The sequence below is a fragment of the Anolis sagrei genome, chromosome 3 (assembly GCF_037176765.1).
Source record: "Anolis sagrei isolate rAnoSag1 chromosome 3, rAnoSag1.mat, whole genome shotgun sequence".
Taxonomy (NCBI): Eukaryota; Metazoa; Chordata; class Lepidosauria; order Squamata; family Dactyloidae; genus Anolis; species Anolis sagrei.
This window is the reverse complement of record NC_090023.1, coordinates 234047587-234066757: the sequence shown is the minus strand read 5'-3', so window position 1 is coordinate 234066757 and position 19171 is coordinate 234047587. Positions and strand designations below refer to the sequence as shown.

Genomic DNA, 19171 nt, shown 5'->3' with positions numbered 1-19171 from the left:
GCATGCATGAGAGAAATTTTACCATTGTTATTGCTTGTATTGCTATGGAAGCAGAATATTGTAATAGATTCATGGGAAGCAATTAAAGGTTGGGGACAACAATTGCTGACAGTGTGCATTTCCATTATTGGAAGCAGAGCCTCCACTGTTTGTGTTTCAAAAATTCTATTTGTGAGGTGAAGGCTTAAGGCAGGGGTGTCCAGACTCCAAACAGGCGGAGAGCCAGTTCACAGTCCCTCAGCCTGTTGGGGAGGCAGACTATAGTTTGAAAAAAACATGAACACATGCCTATGCACACTGCATATGTCTTATTTGTAGTGTAAAAAACCATGAAAGAACAATACAAGACATAAAACAAGGAACAATTTTAACCAATGTAAATGTTCCAGTATTTCAATGGGAAGTGTGGGTCTGCTTTTGGCTGATGAGAGAATCATGTTAATTAGGATTGTTGTTGTTGTTGTTGTGTACATTCAAGTGATTTCAGGCACTTTATGCTGCCTCAAAGTCAAGGGGCCACTTGAACAGGATGTCTGAGGTTTGAGCCACCCGAGTAGAATGTGATACCTAATTAGGGTGAAGGGATGAATGAGGCCACCTTTCCATTTTCTCTCCTCCCAAAGAGCCCATCTTTTCCAGGGCCCTGATCCCCAAGAAGGAAGGAAGGGAGAGAGGAAGGAAGTTAAGGGAGGCAGGGAAGGAAGGGGGAAGAAGAGAAGCAAGGGAGGGACGGAGGCCTGGAAATTTGAACAGGGGCTGCAATTGCATCCCAGGCTGGACTTTGGAAATGCCTGTGTTAGAGGAAGCACAGGAAAGTGAAGTATGGAGAAACTGTAGACTTATTATATCCAATTAAATTTGTAAATCCTGGACTCTATGGAACATCAGTAGCAGTGCAACCGAGTTTGCTGGGTATACCCTATAGCCAGACAGAGGCATTGGAAGTTTCAGGCTTTATTTTATCTGCCATTGCATGGCTAGAAAGAAACCAGAAGGGGACATGAGGCAAGGGGAGGCAAGGCAAGAACTATCACCTGGACCTCCAGTGATTTTGTTACAGGTCATTGAGGATGAAATTAGTCTCTGCATTCTTTGTCTGAGGCTAGCTGGCTACCTTTGAAAAGCTTGCAACTAGGTATGAGAGCAACTAGTTTCTAATTAGGTCAGCTTCTGCTACTTAATAGTTGCTGGAATTAGCATGTTTCTCTTCATCAAAGGGTGGGGGTATGTTTTCAAGCCTCTTCTGTGACTGCCATCTCTTCCTGGGGAGCGGGGCGCTCACTGTTCCAATCTCCAGCTCCCCAGGTTTATCAGGAACTACAGATTCCTGGCAATCTACCTGCTTCTCTCCACCTGATTCAACAGAATATTATTACAACAGCACTCTAAATTGCTGTTATTGGCATTTTCTTTTTCCTTCTACAATGACCAAAGTGTCCCCTAACTCACTTTTCTGCTATGATAGCCCACACACACTATTTCATTGCCAGTGAAGGGACCAGAAAAGCATCTGGCATAGCCAGAAGCATAGAGATGAAACCATCCAGTGAGACCTCTGCCAGACCCCAGCAGATCTTGGCAGAAGATGTCCTCGATCCACTTCTACTCTCCACTACTATCAAAATGCTTGTGAAGGGGAAGAGTTCAATATGCAGAACCCTTAAACTACATTTAACAATGTTTGATTTCAGTCATTAATTGCCATTCCAAAAGCTCAGAATCAGTTTGAAAGTGAAGTGGAATGGAGACAGTTGGTACTTTACACAAGTGAGAACAATTAAGTGTACAGAATATTATGACAAAAAACCCATAACTTTGGATATGTTGAAAGTAGTAAGGTCTCCTATCCAGAAATGGGAAACTAAGTGAGGGGGTGGGGGATAATTGTACCCCAATGCAATTTACAATGAACACAACATGTAGTGCCTGCAATACAATTGTGAAATAAAATAAATTTAAACTTTGGGCAGATTGGGGAGGAAGACTACTATAACACTGGATCAAAGCCAAGGAAACCTCCCCATATATCTGTACTACTCAAAGCAGTGAGCCCTGGAGATTCCAGAAAAGAAAGAAATCATTCTAGCCAATAGGCACAAACACGGAGAAAATAACTGCTCGTCCTTCACACCACTTAGCCTATGAAGTACTGTTATACATCAATATATTATTGCCCTCCTCATCCCATTGTTCTGTAACAAAACATCCAATACGGTTCATCATAACAAAAACAAAAACAAAAACAGTAAGTAATAAAAAGACCTGCAAAAAGGTGATGTACTAGTTGAAAGCAAAGAAATCCAACATTGTTGAACACTAAAATGCTTGTAGAAATACAATACAGTACATGACTAAAAGTAAGGAAGATACTGAATGGTATACAAAGAAGGAATTACTATGTTCTGCTGTTATGCTTCAGGGAGGCATCTCTTATATTTACCTATTAAGATTTATGAAAAAACAAAATGAGCAAAACCTCCAAAGCTTATCTTAAAGCTTGGGCACATTATAGAAAGCTTTTACCTTATGGTGGTACGAGATTTGAATGTTAACCAGAAATAACAATAAGTGATAATCTGGGAACAAAAATTCTGGTCACGTGTTTTAGTTTGGTGTTGGACAACCTTGAAAGTTAATGACCTGCATTGCACCCTCGGGACCTCCAAGGTCCACACTGTCTCTACCACTCACCCCACTCCAGAAAACAAAAACTTTTCTGTAAAAGTTAAACTTTTGTGTGAAATAGCTGTCAATGTTTTGCCAATTTATCATCTAGCAATTTAATTGATATTTTGAGGACACAATTTGCATCATTTCTATGGAAATCAAAGGAAAGGGATTTTTCAAGAAGAAATTACTGAAGTTAAGTTTGCCCATGCCATTGTATTTCCCATTTCTATGCATAATTCTGAACGCTGTAGCATTATGAAAGCTGATAGGAGGAAAATCACTTGAACTGTAGTGCTGGAGAACAGTTCCATCAATACCATGGACTGCTAAAAGCACAAATAATGGGCTCTAGAGTAAATCAAGCCTGGACTCTCTCTAAAAGCCAAGATAACTAAATTGAGACTGACATACTTTGGACATATAATGAGACTCACTACAAAAAAGCCCAGTTTAACTGTCCGAACGTATTTCCCTCTATGAACTATCAAGGAGTTTGAGATCATTGGGGGAGGCCCTGTTCTCGGTCCCACCCATGCCTGTAACCGAGGGGGGGGGGGTTAGGGGTTCAACGCCCCCCCCCCGAAATTTTTCAGGTTAAAAAAAAAACCTGGTTTAATCATGAATTTTAACTGGTTAACCAAATACCCTTGCTAAGTCTATGAGATGCAAAAAATTAAGAGTCCCTCCAGAACTGCAAGCACTATCTCAAGCAAATATTGACAATTTATTCACACTGTCATTACTTGCAGCAATAGTCGATTTAGCAAAGCAACCAAGTTGGGGGGGGGGGTTGAATGCTCTCATTAAGGAGGCCAGACTTGGTGGAGGTGGTTGACAGGGGCGGAGCTGCAGGCTATTAAAGGCTGCTCTGCCCCTGCTGTGCTCTTTGCTTCATCGTGACCCTAACCCCCCCCCCCCCAAATTTTCAACCCTCCCTGAAATTTTCAACCCTCCCCGAAATTTTTTTCTGGCTATGGCCCTGGTCCCACCACCCTCGCAAGCATGACTGGTGGGGATGAGAGACAGGACCTTCTCAGTGGTGACTCCTTGGCTGCGGAACTCCCTCCCAAATGCTATCATATCTGCCTGCTTCCTCCTGGCATTTTGAAAAAAAAAACTTAAGACCTGGCTTTGGAGTCAAGCTTTTGAGCAATAGATACAGCAATTTGAATGACAATGACCTATGCAACTGGCAATGGACTGATCCAGGATCATGATTTTAAACTGGCGGAATTTTAAATTTTAAATTTTTGAATGTTTATAACTGTTTTAACTGTTTTTTTAAATTATGATTGTTTAATTTGATGTTCGGCATCTAATGGTTGCCTATTTTAAAGCCACCCTGAGTCCCCCCCTCAGTGATGAGAAGGACAGGGTACAAATGCTTGGAATAAATAAAAGACAATTCTGCTTGTAAAGTAGAAGGCAGTAGGAAAGGAGGAAGCCTACATGATAGATGGATAGACTCAATCAAGGAAGCCCTGGCCCCGAGTCTGCAAGACCTGAGCAGGGCTGTTGATGATAAGTTGACTTGTAGATCACTTTTTCATAGGGTCACTATAGGGTAGTGGTTCTCAACCTGTGGTCCGTGGACCACCAGTGGTCCACAAGAACTAAAATATGGTCCGCAGCCTCACCGTTACACTGTTGCAAGGAGAGAGACTAGGCTCGCAAAACCCTCTTATAGTGCTGAAGCTTATTAAATATGGTTTTTTGTGCGTGAGCAGATGGTGACTATTGGATGGCATGTGTTCTGCATCAGAAACTAGAACTGATGTGGTCTATCCAATGCAATTTTCTGAATCAGCACTCCAAATAACCAAACCAAATCTAAAGACGATCAAAAAAAGATTCATAACCCTTTTGGTACTAATATTGGAGAGTGGTCCCTGATCAAGTGGTCTCTGGTCAGGTTGGGAACCACTGCTATTGGGGCAAAGTCAGTTTAAGGGCATTAATTCTTTCACGAAATACATATAGCAATATCAGCAGCCCATTTTCTCTGCACATTGCAATTCAATTCTTCTAACATAGCAAAACAAAAAATAACAAGTGTTATGCATTTAAAAGAGAGAATTAGAAGATAAAATATATTACATGCCCTACAAAAAGCCAAGCAAGAAAGCCAAAGTGAGATAGTTACAGAAAAATCCCTTTATTTGTGACTTTCAGGCTCTTTGAGCTATGAAAGCTGTTGCCCACAAGGTGCTTGTTTGTTGATGTTGTCAAGGATGTGTGTAGTAGTAACAAGGCAAAATCTTTCTGAGAGGCAAAATAGCAAGCTGGCACACATCACACAGCGTCAAGCCCCTTGCCAGCTTTGAAGCCGAATCCAACATTTTGCCATCTGACACTTCTTTCTTTTGGGTAAGTAGAATTACTCTCTGGACAGATCTTTAGGAAATTCCACTGTTTGCTTTGTTACATGGTGAAAGAATGCCTTTTAATCACTTATTAATCAGACTTGTCTACTTCCCCAGTGGCTATTAAGACTCCAATCCATGAGTAAACCCTGCGGAACTTAATGAGATTTCCTTCATGAATAGTATCGGCTTAAAGTTTATTTAGGAGCTTTTTGCTGAAGACATTAAAGCTATTTGCAAGTATGAGTATGCAGTTGCAACAACAAAAAATTAATCTGCAGCAACAAAACAGAAACTACTTTAAAGGTTGAGAGCTATTGTGACACAAGAGGAAACTACAAAGTGTTGAAAAGCATACTGCTCTTCCATTGATCATGGTGACACCTTTGCGATGGCTACCATCCTGTCAGCATTCATCTGTTGAGTTTGCTATTAGAAGTGGTTAGAGCAAGTATTAATGAGCAGGATGCTATCTTTGGGTTCAAGCTCTACTTTGTCATGAAACTTAGTGGGTGGAATCAACCATGATATTCTATTACAACCCAGAAGAAAACAAAAGAAAAACTTGAGTGAAGGACCTTCTGCTATTGTCTCTTGAAGAAGTAACAAATTGCCTGAATTCCTTCATTTCACCATTTATTTTGTTGTAATAACCGAAATGGTAAATCACATTATTTATTAATTTACTTTATTTTTATCTAGCTTTTCTCCTGATATAGGGACTCAAAGTGGCTAATATGCTGGCTAATGCTAGCAGAAAGGTGGCATGGAAATGCACTACAGAAATACGGTATTTATCATTGGGAAGCCTCAAACACTCCTCTACAAGGAAGTCCACAACCTCTGTCATTAGGATGTTAACCCTTCCCTATGATATCCAAAGCATGTATAGACACACACACACATTTGGCAGGAATTAGGTAAATGTAAAGGTTTTCCCCTGACATTAAGTCTAGTTGTGTCTGACTCTGGGGGTTGGTGCTCATCTCCATTTCTAAGCCGAAGAGTTGGCGTTGTCTGTAGACACCTCCAAGGTCATGTAGCTGGCATGACTGCATGGAGTGCCAGTACCTTCCCGCCGAAGCGGTACCTATTGATACTACTCACATTTGCATGTTTTTGAACTGCTAGGTTGGCAGAAGCTGGGGCTAACAGCAGGAGCTCATGCCGCTCCCCAGATTCGAACCTGCAACCTTTTGGTCTGCAAGTTCAGCATCCCACTGTGCTACTGGGGAGCTCCAAGCAAGTTCAGCAGCTCAGCAGTTTAACCCACTGTGCCATCGGTTGGCTGGAGTTACACTTATAAAATGTACATGTTCCAACTTACATACACATTCAACTTAAGAACAAACCTTTAGAACCTATCTTGCTCCTAACTTGGGGACTGCCTGCAGTTGGCCCTCTGTCTCCAGGGATTCTCCATCTATGGATTGCAGGGCCCTTGATGGAAATGAATGTGGCAGAATACTTATTTATTTATTTACGACATTTATATGCCGCCCTTCTCACCCCGAAGGTGAGAGCAGCTTACATGACATATATCCATACAATATATTTTAGTATTAGCATAGTACAATATCAGTATTATATATATATATATATATATATATATATACACACACACACACACACACACACACACATACTCACTAGCCGTCCCCTGCCATGCATTGCTGTGGCCCAGTCTGTGTATGTGTGTGAATATATGTGTGTGTGTGTGTTTGCGTATATATATGTGGTTTTGTGCATGCATTGTAATATAATTTTTGTTTTTTGGTTTTTGGGGTCTTTTCTGCTGTGTTTTCCAGCATTTTTATGAGTGCTGGTCACTTGTTGCCCTGATAGGTGTCTTGTGTCCAAATTTGGTGTCAATTTGTCCAGTGATTTTTGAGTTATGTTAATCCCACAAATGAACATTACATTTTTATTTTATTACTAGCTGTTCCCTGCCACACGTTGCTGTGGCCCAGTCTGGTGATCTGGAAAATAAAGTAATGTGAAAGTGTTGGTTTCTCATATATGTAATTTCTTTCTGCTTGTGAGAAAGCAGTATTTCTTGCTGTTTCTTTGTCAGTGTTGATGTGGAGAGTGTCTGATTTGCCTACTCTGGAACAGGCAACATATAATCGTCCTTCTTTAGGAGACCCTTTCAGATCTAGGATACCATATCTCTCTCTGTGTGAATCATATCTATCTATCTATATCTATGGCTAGATGGCTTTGATTACGTTTTCTTGCCCTAGTTAAGGGAGTTGGACTGGATGGCCTTAAGTATTTTCTGTTAGTCATGGGGGTTCTGTGTGGGAAATTTGCCCCAATTATGTTGATGGTGGGATTCAGAATGCTCTTTGATTGTAGGTGATCTGTGAATCCCAGTAAATTTGGACGTATCATGTATTTGTGCCAAATTTGGTCCAGATCCATAGCCGTTTGGGTTCACAGTGCTCTCCGGAACTACATCTCCCTTAAATTACTGTCACTTCCTTCCAAATCTTTCCAGTCTTTTGTGTTGGTCATAGGGGTTCAGTGTGGGAAGACTGGCCCAATTCTATTGTTGGTGGGGTTCAAGGGGCTCTTTCATTGTAGGTGAAGTATAAATCCCAGTAGCTACAACTCCCAAATGTCAAGGTCTATTTCCCCCAAGCTCCACCAGTGTTTACATTTGGCCATATTGAGTCTTCATGCCAAGTTTGGTCCAGATCCATCATTGTTTGAGTCCAAAGAGCTCTCTGGATGTAGGTGAACTACAACTCCCAAACTCAAGGTCAACGCCCACCAAACCCTTCTAGTGTTTACTGTTGCTCATGGGAGTCCTGTGTGCCACGTTGGGTTCAATTCCATCATTGGTGGAGTTCAGAATGCTCTTTGATTGTAGGTGAACTATAAATCCCAGCAACCACAACTCCCAAATGACAAAAAAAAATTTGAGTGAAGGATATACATTGGGTTGTTAGGTGTCTTGTGTCCAAATTTGGTGTCAATTCGTCCAGTGGTTTTTGAGTTCTGTTAATCCCACAAACGAACATTACATTTGATATCTAGAGTATTATCTTTATTTGACTATATAGGTGCACTTCCGTTCCCAAGGTTTTGTGAGAAGACTGGAAGAGCCTTACAGGACTGTTCTGCTTCTTTGGGGGGCGGAGCTTTGTTGCGAAGGAGGCGTGGCCTACGGTGAGGGGGCGTGGCCTGGGCGGTGCCGCGCGCGCTCCGCTCCGTCCCCGGGATAAATGCGGGGCGCGAGGCGGGCGCGCGACTGAGTCGCAGAGGGAGGAAGTCAAGGAGCGTTGCTTGTTGCTCCAGCTGCTTTTTTTTTGGCCATTCGCGCTGGCTTTGGGGTGAGCTTTCCTGCCTTTGGCATTATTATTTCGGTACTGTGGGAATTATTATTTGCTTCTCCTTTCCCTCCTTCCGGACTTCAGCCGTGGGTGGCCTGCTTTGCTTTCTCTCTCTCTTTCTCTCTCTCTCTCCCCGCCTCTCTCTCTCTCTCAACTCCCTGGAACGGGAAGCAACTTCTAGGGGAGAGGGATGAGGCATGGCTAGGGAATGGGAACTAGCCCTAACTCCTAAGGAATGGGAACGAGAAATAAGTGCTAGAGAAAGGGGATAAATAAGGAGTAACTACAACGGAATGGGGATGAGAAGTATTGTAACTGCTAAGGAACGAGAAATTACTAGGGAATGGGGAGTGAAAGTAACTGCCAGGAAATGGAATACAGAAGTAACTAGAGAATAGGAAGGAGAAGGAACTACTGTGGAATGAGGAGGAAAAGTAACAAACTACCAAGGGAGAAGGAGGAGGAATAACAGCTAGGGAATGAGGACAAAAGAAGTAACTTCTAGAAAAAGGGAAGTTACTGCTAGGGAAGTGGAAGGACTCATAACTCCTGGGGGTTGGGGATGAGAAATAACTGCTAGAGAAAGGAAATGCTAAATTGGGTTGCTGTGAGTTTTCCGGGCTGTATGGACATGTTCCAGAAGCATTCTCTTCTGCCGTTTCGCCCACATCTATGGCAGGCATCCTCAGAGATTGTGAGGTCTGTTGGAAACTTGGCAAGTGGGGTTTATATATCTGTAGAATGTATTGTTAAAGGCTTTCATGGCTGGAATCACTAGTTTGTTGTGAGTTTTCCACAACAAACTAGTGATTCCATAGTGAGCATTCTCTTCTGACGTTTTGCCCACATCTGTGGCAGGCATCCTCAGAGGTTGCAAAATATATTGGAAACTAAACAAGGGAGGTTTATATATCTGTGGGAGAAAGAACTCTTGTCTGTTGGAATCAAGTGTGAATGTCACAGTTAATAACCTTGGTTAGCATTGCAAAGCCTTGCAGCTTTAAGAACTGGCTGCTTCCTGCCTGGGGGAATCCTTTGTTGAGAGGTGATTAGCTGTCCCTGATTAGTTCTTGTCTGGAGTTCTTCAGTTTTTGAATGTTGTTCTTTATTTACTGTTATGATTTGGGTTTTTTTTAATACAAGTAGCCAGATTTTTGTTCATTTTCATGATTTTCTCCTTTCTCCTGTGTAGTCTGACATGGTGGTTGTTAGAGTGGTCCAGCATTTCTGTGTTCTCAAATAATATGCTGTGTCCAGGTTGGTTCACCAAGTGCTTTGCTATGGGTTGTTGTAAGTTTTCCGGGCTGTATGGCCATGTTCCAGAAGCATTCTCTCCTGACATTTTGCCTGCATCTATGCCAGGCAACCCCAGAGGTCGTGAGGTCTGTTGGAAACTAGGAAAATTGGGTTTATATATCTGTGGAATGGCCAGGGTGGGAGAAAGAATTATTGTCTGTTTGAGGCAGGTGTGAATGTTTTGATTGGACGCCTTAATATATATATATATATATATATATATATATATAGAGAGAGAGAGAGAGAGAGAGAGAGAGAGGGGGGGGTGTATGTATATATGTGTGTGTGTGTGTGTGTGTGTGTGTGTGTGTGTGTATATATATATATATATATATATATATATATATATATGCGCGCCGCTCTGAGTTCCCTTCGTGGTGAGAAGGGCACCATATAAATGTTGTAAATAAATAAATAGCATTCAAAGGCCCAGCAGTTTCAAGGTCGGGCTTCTTACTGCTTGGGAGAATCCTTTGTTGGGAGGTGATTGTTTCTTGTCTGGAATTCCCCTATTTTTCCTTCAACAATATATTGCTCTGCTGTGGTTGACTTCTCAGGTCTGTGGTGCCTTTCATGTTCCTTGATTCTTGTTTGGGCGTTGCTGCGAAGTTATATTTCAGTGAAACAGTAGGGAAAGGGAAATTTCTACTAAGGTTGAGAAATAACTACTAGGAAATGGAAGCAATGAGGAACTGGTAAGGAATGGAGACAATATATTTCTTCTAGAGAACGGGAATGTAAAGTAAGTGCTAGGATCCCAGCATCAAAACATCATGGAGTAATGTACTGCTTGCTTGTTTACTTTCTAATAGCCAGGAATAAAATGCCCTTATATTCCCTAACCCACAATGATTAAGCAGCTGAGGGGGGAAAGGAAGGGGCCTGAGGCTGTTAGGAATTGTGGGAGTTGAAGTCCAAAACCCCTGGAGGGCCCAAGTTTGCCCATGTCTGGTTTTGATGACTATAGGGAGGCTCATTTGTGCTTTGTGTCTTCATATTTTGCCCCAGTGCGGGTGTCTCTTTTGGAGAGCTATGAATGGTAGACAAGTTACTAACCCCTTCAAAGAATTTGATGGACCTGTGTTCCCTTGCAGATGGAGAACTAACAATAGCCCCTGATTCTTTGTTTATAGGCTAAAGAGCTTGGTCTGATCCCCTTACTAAACCTTCCTTCCCGCTTCACACAGCGGAAGTTCTTGCTTGTATTATTAATTGTATAATAGGTGTGTATTGCAGGAAACATAGGTGTGTATGGGTTGCTGTGAGTTTTCCGGGCTGTATGGCCATGTTCCAGAAGCATTCTCTCTTGATGTTTCGCCCACATCTATGGCAGGCATCCTCAGGGGTTGTGATGTCTGTTGGAATCTAGGCAAGTTGGGTTTATATATCTGTAGAATGTATTGTCGAAGGCTTTCATGCCAGAATCAAAGGTTTGTCGTGAGTTTTCCGGGCTGTATTATCATGTTCCAGAAGCATTCTCTCCTGACATTTCACCCACATCTATGGCAGGTATCCTTGGAGGTTGTGAGGTCTGTTGGAAACTTGGCAAGTGTTTCCAACAGGCATCCTCAGAGGTTGTGATGTCTGAAGAATGTCCCGGGTGGAAGAAATAACTCTTGTCTGAATACTGCAAATGATCCCCTTAATTAATATTGAGAAGCCTTGCAGGTTCAAGGCTTGGCTGCTTCCTGCCTGGGGGAATCCTTTGTTGGGAGATGATTAGTTGTCCCTGATTGGTTCTTGTCTGGAGTTGCTCTGTATTTGAATGTTGTTCTTTATTTACTGTTAAGATTTTGGAGTTTTTTAAAAAATGCTGGTAGCCAGATTCTGTTCATTTTCATGGTTTCCTCCTTTCTGTTGTAATTGTTCACATGCTTGTGGATTTCAGTGGCTTCTCTGTGTAGTCTGACACGGTGGTGGTACAATACAGAGGTTTCCTATAATAGAGAACCAGTGAATAATAAAAGGCGAAAGTTTCAACTGAGATGGGAATGAATCACATAGATAAGTGTTTGCAGTGTACTTCTTACAACCGGAATAGATTATCTAGCTGAAGTCGTGGCATAGACCCCAGTAGCCTGTCAGATAATAGACTTCGCTTTCTTTTTTCTGCTAAAATATCTAGCTGGTGTGTGTTTTGGAAATGTATAATAACTTACTTTGTTTTCCCCCAGTGAAGTTGTCCTTGGTTATAATTAAAAGAAATCTACAGAGACAAAATGTTCTTGTCAGTCGGTGTAAAGAAATGCTCACAGAACGTCTGAAATAATTTTTAGGCTTTTCTTCCCTGGTTGAAAATAGTAAAAACGGCAATAGAACAACTACATGTCATGACGTTTTGTTGCTGTAGGGCATTTTTAAGATATCACAACTCTACACAGCATTGGGAAAGGAGAGTGGAGAAGAAATGAGCAGCTAAAGGTTATTCTTCACTTGTTTATAGTTCGGTATTGTATGATATGGTTTTGTTTTGCATTGTTATGGTGAATAACAAATGCTTTTCCCAAGCTGTGTCTGGAAACAAGGATGTTCATGAGTAGTGTGACATTTGGGTCTAATTTGTTCAAAATGAGATAGTGCTTAGCCTGTGACATTTCCAGTTCAAAATATGCCATCTGTGAAGAATATTATAGGAAGGTGGAAGTGTATACTTTTGGGGATGCTGTAGGTTTTTCAGGCTGTATGGCCACGTTCAGAAGTATTCTCTCCTGACATTTACGCACATCTATGGCAGGCATCCTCAGAGGTTGCGATGTCTGTTGGAAACTAGGCAAGTGGGGTTTATATATCTGTGGAATGTCCAGGGTGAGAGAAAGAACTCTTGTCTGCTTGAGGCAAGTGTGGATGTTGCAATTGGCCACTTTGATTAGCATTAAATGGCCTTGCAGCTTCAAAGCCAGTCTGATTCTTGTCTGGTATTCCTTGCTTTGAAAGCCTTATGAAATTTATGAGATTTTGACAGTCAAAGTACAGGAGAAATTCCAGACAAATACCAATCAGGGCCAGCTAACACCTGCAATTGAAGGATTTCCCCAGGCAACAATCAGCCAGGCTTTGTAGCAATCAGCAAGGCCATTCAATGCCATTAAAGGTGACCAATTACAACATTTTCACTTGCCTCAAGCAGACAAGAGTTCTTTCTCCCATCCTGGACATTCCAGAGAATATATAAACCCCACTTGCCTAGTTTCCAACATACCTCTTGAAAGATGCCTTCCATAGATGTGGTTTAAACGTCAGGAGAGAATGCTTCTGGAACATGGCCATATAGCCCGGAAAACTCACAGCAACCCAGTGATTCCAGCCGTGAAAGGCTTTGATGATATATTTGTATATTGTTATTATTTACTCACGTAACTGTTGTGTTACTCAAAACAGTGGAACACAAGGTAGACACATAGAATTTAGAAGATGCAGTTCATCTTCAATGAGATGCTCTAAAATAGTTTCCCTCAAACTGATGCTCTCCAGTAGGCATGTGCGCTCCATGGTTCTAAATGGTTCTAAAGTACTTACAAAACTAAGGGGTGATTTGTTTCCAAAGTTTTGGTGATGGGAATTTCAGAACTCTAACAAAACTTTCAAAATTTCACCACTGTTAGCTCACCAAATTTCAGAACATTTGACTTATCCATTTATTTTTGGCAAAACTTTAATAAAACATTTTTTAATAATAAAGAAAATCTGTTCCTGGTTTGAAACTGTTAATTCCTCTTTCATTGTGTGGTCTTTACTCCAGAAACTTAATTTTTGAGACAGAAACTTTGTTAAATTGGTGGAGACTCAACAAGCCAAAATGTGCTGTAGGGCGATGTCCCTTACACAAGGACAAAGTTTTTGCAGTGTAATAAACTTTTGACATGTTTTTACAACAGAACCAATTAGGAACTGCCATTTATAATGAAATTTTGAAAGTTTTGTTAGAGTTCTGAAATTTTTACCACCAAAATTTTAGATACATTTTAGAAACAAAGCACCAGCGCCTCCTAGTTTTGAAAGTACTTTAGAACCATGGATTGCACAGGCCTACTCTCCAGACATTTTGGCCTATAGATCAAATCAGCTCCACTCGGTGTGGCCAATGGACAAAGACAATGGAAGATGCCTTCCAGATGTTTTGAAGTACACCAGTTTGTCAATGGCTACAAAACTACGTCTTGAGGGCACAACAAACCATGCACTGTGACATCAATTCTGATTGAGTAAAACATAGTCATCCTCTATCCATGGATTCTGTATCCATGGATTTAACCAACTAAAGTTTGAAAATAGAAACTCTTCCTTAAAAATTCCAAAAGGAAAACTTGATTTTGCCTTTTTGTATTATGAACATCATTTTGCTATGTCCTTGTCTATAATAGGACTTTTGAGCATCCATGGTTTTGGGGTGTTGGATCCAAACTCCAGCAGAAAGAAACCAAGGACCCATTGTATTTTTGTGTAGTAACATATTGAGTCAGTTTCCTGCATACCTGGAGAGATTGTAGGGCATTTCTGTCAGTGAGTAGCGAAGTGGTCAGTACTGGGATGGACTTTTTGTTCACTCAGTCATGGCATTGGAATGCCTTTCCCAGTTAAAGCTTGGCAAGGGACTTGGCTCTCTAACGAGCAGTTGCTGACAACATCCTTTGAGAAATTGCTCAGAGGAAAGAACTAGGTCAGCCACAAAATGCATCCTCCAGAAAGCCAATGTTTATTTTTTCCCCAGTTCTTTTTTTGAGTCCACCTTAAACAATTCAAAGATGATTTGGGAGCTACGGTGACAAGAATTTAAATAATTAATAGTATTTATATATCAGTCTTACTGTGACTCAATGCATTTTGACCCAGAGGTCAAAGAATATGGTTACTTTTGCTGAGTTTCATTTTGAGCAATTTACATTCACTCTTGCCTTTTGTGGCCTATAATTTTGAATAGTCATTAGTGTGGGAAGAAAATGTGTCTTGAATTAATCCTAAAGGCATTAAACCCTGTTTCCTTTTGGAAACTTTGCAGCATCAGCCCTGGTTAGTATTAGGATAGGAGGTCACCAGTGAATACCAGTGCAGTAGGCTATGTTTCAGAGGAAGGAACTGGCCAAACCATCTCTTTGAGTATTCCTTGCCTTAGAAAATCCTATGAAATGTGTGATATGCCTATAGGTTGACAGGCAACATGAAGGCACATATGCATACAACCTCATGAAACTATTAGAGTGTACTTTTAGAGCTAAAATGAAACATATTTAAAATTACAGTAGAGTCTCGCTTATCCAACCTTCGCTTATCCAACATTCTGTATTATCCAACGCAATCTGCCTCCTGCCCGGATCCACAGCTGTTTCAGTACATTACAATGTTTTTGTGCTAAATGAGTAAATACAGTAATTACTACATAACGTTACTGTGTATTGAACTGCTTTTTCTGTTGATTTGTTGTAAAACATAATGTTTGGGTTGTTGTAGGTTTTTTTCGGGCTATATGGCCATGTTCTAGAGGCATTCTCTCCTGACGTTTCGCCTGCATCTATGGCAAGCATCCTCAGAGGATGCTTGCCATAGATGCAGGCGAAACGTCAGGAGAGAATGCCTCTAGAACATGGCCATATAGCCCGAAAAAACCTACAACAACCCAGTGATTCCGGCTATGAAAGCCTTCAACAATACATAATGTTTGGGTTCTTAATTTGTAAAATCATAACTTAATTTGACGTTTAATAGGCTTTTCTTTAATCCCTCCGTATTATCCAACATTTTCGCTTATCCAATGTTCTACCGGCCCGTTTATGTTGGACACGTGAGACTCTATTGCAATGCATTTTCTTGTTGCTGTTTCCTTACACTGCAATTTATTTAAATTTAAGGAATTCGTAAGCAACTCTTTTTTGGAACTTAAGCCTTTGGTTTTGATGTGCTTTTTAATAATTGGTTGCTTTGTTCTTATGAATTCATTGCTTTGCTGACAACATGCAGTTCTTCTTCACAGATAAAACAACAGATAAAAGCAAGATGGTACTGGTTAAGTGGCATAATTCATCTAGGAAGACCTAGTTCTTGATTATCAACGTGTTTATGCTTAATTTGCATTCAAAGCACTGGGTCACAATATAAGGCATGATGAAACAAAGCTGGCTTATTGATTCTTGGTATTTGTTCCAGGATCGTACATAAGTACTCAAGTCCCATTGTTATACAACAAAGTAGTAAAATAATATCCCTTAAACAAAAGGTAAAATCTTACAGCTTTTTGAATGGGGGGTGGGTATTTTAAAACTGTGGGTGTTGGAACCCATGGATGCAGAAACCATGGATACAGAAAGAAGATTGTAAACATTTGAGTAAATTCAACCATGAGTGATTAATGTTCCTGACATGTCATCCATCATAATGGGTTGAAGCTATTGTTGTGCTGAAATCATAATTTCTCCTTACACTAAGAAAAATATGAATGCCTAATTCTTTGCATATGGGGATAATTTTTAAATTTTATGTATGTCTTATGTTTAATGGTTTTAATTTATTTTAAGTTCATGGTTATATGTGCTGTAGTAATTAGTTACTATGATTTCTTTGTGTACTGTATGTTGACATTGGATTTTTGCCATTAGTATGTTGTAAATTGCGTTGAGTCCCCGCTAGGGGCCAGAAAGGCAGTATATAAATAAGGTAAATAATTTTGTTTATTCATTCAGTCGCTTCTGACTTTTCGTGACCTCATGGACCATCCAACGCCCGAGCTCCCTGTTGGCTGTGGCCACCCCCAGCTCCTTCAAAGTCAAGCCAGTCACTTCAGGATACCATCCATCCTACTTGCCCTTGGTCGACCCCTCTTCCTTTTTCCTTCAATTTTCCCCAGCATCATAGTCTTCTCTAAACTTTCGTGTCTTCTCATTATGTGGCCAAAGTACTTCATTTTTACTTCTAATACCCTTCCCTCCAGTGAGCAGTTGGGCTTTATTTCCTGCGGTGTGGACTGGTTGGATCTTCTTGCAGTCCAAGGCACTCTCAGAATTTTCCTCCAACACCACAGTTCAAAAGCGCCTATCTTCCTTCGCTCAGCCTTCCTTATGGTCCAGCTCTGATATCAATAGGTTGCTCCGGGGAATACCATTGCTTTAACTATGTGGATTTTCATTGCCAGTGTGATGTCTCTAGTCTTCGCTATTTTATCAAGATTGGTCATTACTCTCCTAATAATAAATAATAATAGCTACTGTGTTCTTGATTAACAATATATCAAATGAAATTGCTGGGAACTCTCTTCCTACCAATGAAATCCAGCTTCCAGATGTTAATAGGTGTATTGTTTACTTCTCTTCAGACATCAAGAGTAATTTTCCCAGTTTATAGATTGTTTTCATTCTATTTTTATTTTTAATACTAAGGTTACCATTAGTACAAATAGCAATACATCAGGTTTTTATGCTTCTGTATGATAGACGTATGGCATGCCAAAGTACAGAGTAGAAAGAGAGATATTGTTGGTGAATTCTTTCTTGAAACCTGTTTCTGGGGGAATTGTAAACATGGCAATGCAAAATCGTGACCCTGGTAACGTATAGGTCTTTTAGCTTTATTCTCTTGGATATGTAGTGCTTTATGAAGTAGTTACTTTCTGTGTGCTTGCCAAGATTTTTATATATTTGGCAAGAGAAAAAAAAAACCCACTTCAGCTGTCTAATGTTCTTAAACTTGTGTTTTCCAGCTGTGAAAATGGCATCTTTTCTTGACCATAGAAATATCAAACACTTCAGTTTTATGTAGAAAATGAGTGCTCTGAACAGATTTTGGAAAAGCTCATTTTACTCAAATACAGTACTACATAATTTGTGCTTTCCACAGAAGTCAAAGGGAGAAAAATATAGACATGGCTGTTAACAATGCATTTTCTCTTCTGTTTAGTGTGTAAATTCATCTGTATGCAAGTGCACCCTCTGCTGTTTGTAAAGTAACATCAGGGACAACAAGTTAGTCCCGTACCTCGAACCTTCAGTTGGAAAGGTTTCTTTTCGGATGGGTGGCTTTCTTGGCCCTTACAAATATTTTTACAATTTGGTATCATATACTTAAAGCAGTGAGACTGATATGGAATTGAAAGAAGAGGAAAACTTGTTCCTCTTGAAGTCCGTAAATGCAAATTATAGTGGCATGAGGAAGATAGTGTTGTGATGACCTGTCTGCTAAAAGTTAATAATAATTGGGTGTTTTTAAAAAATAGTTCAAGGAAAGCCAGGCTAGACGGTTAATGCAATTCCGTTTTTGTAATTTTTATGTGATTTTCCTCTGTTTATTAATTCTTACTACTCCTAATGAACCAGCAGCATTATGCATTTTCTACATTAATACAAATCAAGCAATGTTAACTATTACACAATGTAATTATAAAATGCTATAATGAGTTGTAAATAAAAATGTTTTAGAAATCCAATTAGCTCTATGATTTAGGTTAGTGGTTTAAATCTTGATTTCAATTAGCCAATCTTTTTTGAAATAGGAGCATAAAGTATTGCTTTGTCAAAGCTTTGAATATGTATTCAGACCACCATTCCTAACAAATCTATATTTAAATGGTGTGAAATTATCTTCAACTTCCTGTCATCCAAATGCAATTTCAATTTCTTCTGTGTGTTCAATTGTAATACCTGAAATCATTGTAGGTTTGCACAGCAGCACAGTTAGTACTCAGCCGCTGTGATCCCTGCCATTGTACCTGCTTGTTATTCCAAAACTAGTCTGGGTTAAGCAGTTACCTGCAGTGAACAACTGTTAATGGATGACTAGTTTCTCTTTCTGGCAAATTTGGGACAACAATAGGGTGAAGCGTTGATGAGGAACAGTTCATATAAATTTGGGTCACTAAGCTGTAGGGCAGGGGTCCTCAAACTTTTTAAACAGAGGGCCAGGTCACAGACCCTCAAACCGTTGGAGGGCCAGATTATAATTTGTAAAAAGAAGAAGAAGAATGAATTCCTATGCACACTGCACATATTTTATTTGTAGTGCAAAATACACTTTTAAACAATACAATAATTAAAATGAATAACAATTTTAACAAATATAAACTCATTAGTATTTCAATGGGATGTGTGGGCCTGCTTTTGGCTGATGAGATAGGTTGTTGTTGTTGTTGTGTGCTTTCAAGTCGTTTCAGACTTAGGTTGACCCTGAGTAAGGGCCGGATAAATTACCTTGGAGGGCCGTATCCGGCCCCCGGACCTTAGTTTGAGGACCCCTGCTATAGGGCTTCTTGTAGAAAAAATACGGAGATTTGGGAGATAAAGAGATGCAATGGGGGAAAAGATATCTTACATTGCAGGAGTTCTCACCGGTACTTCTGACATGATTAATGAACAGAATAGATTTTTCTTTCCCCTTGAAAACCTCAAACACTTGAAAAGGAGAGATATCATAGTAATTCCCTAACTTTTGTGTCAAACTGGGTAATTGGGCATAATACAAGGCTCATAACAGACTGAGCAAACTAAGGCATTATTGTGTTGGACTTTCAACCACCTCCATTGGCTA

General features: G+C 40.2%; 1 protein-coding gene across 2 annotated transcripts in view; it reads left to right on the top strand.

Moving 5' to 3' along the window:
• The first annotated feature begins 8276 nt into the window (after positions 1-8276).
• The window catches only part of SERPINE2 (serpin family E member 2), a 42930-nt gene continuing 32035 nt past the window's right edge, over positions 8277-19171 (top strand). Inside the window, exon 1 of one of the 2 annotated variants that reach the window (XM_060767883.2) lies at positions 8277-8371. The gene's annotated coding sequence lies outside the window, so the exon portion shown is untranslated. Of the gene's footprint in view, positions 8405-19171 lie in introns of both variants that reach the window. The other variant, XM_060767885.2, reaches the window with a different exon arrangement.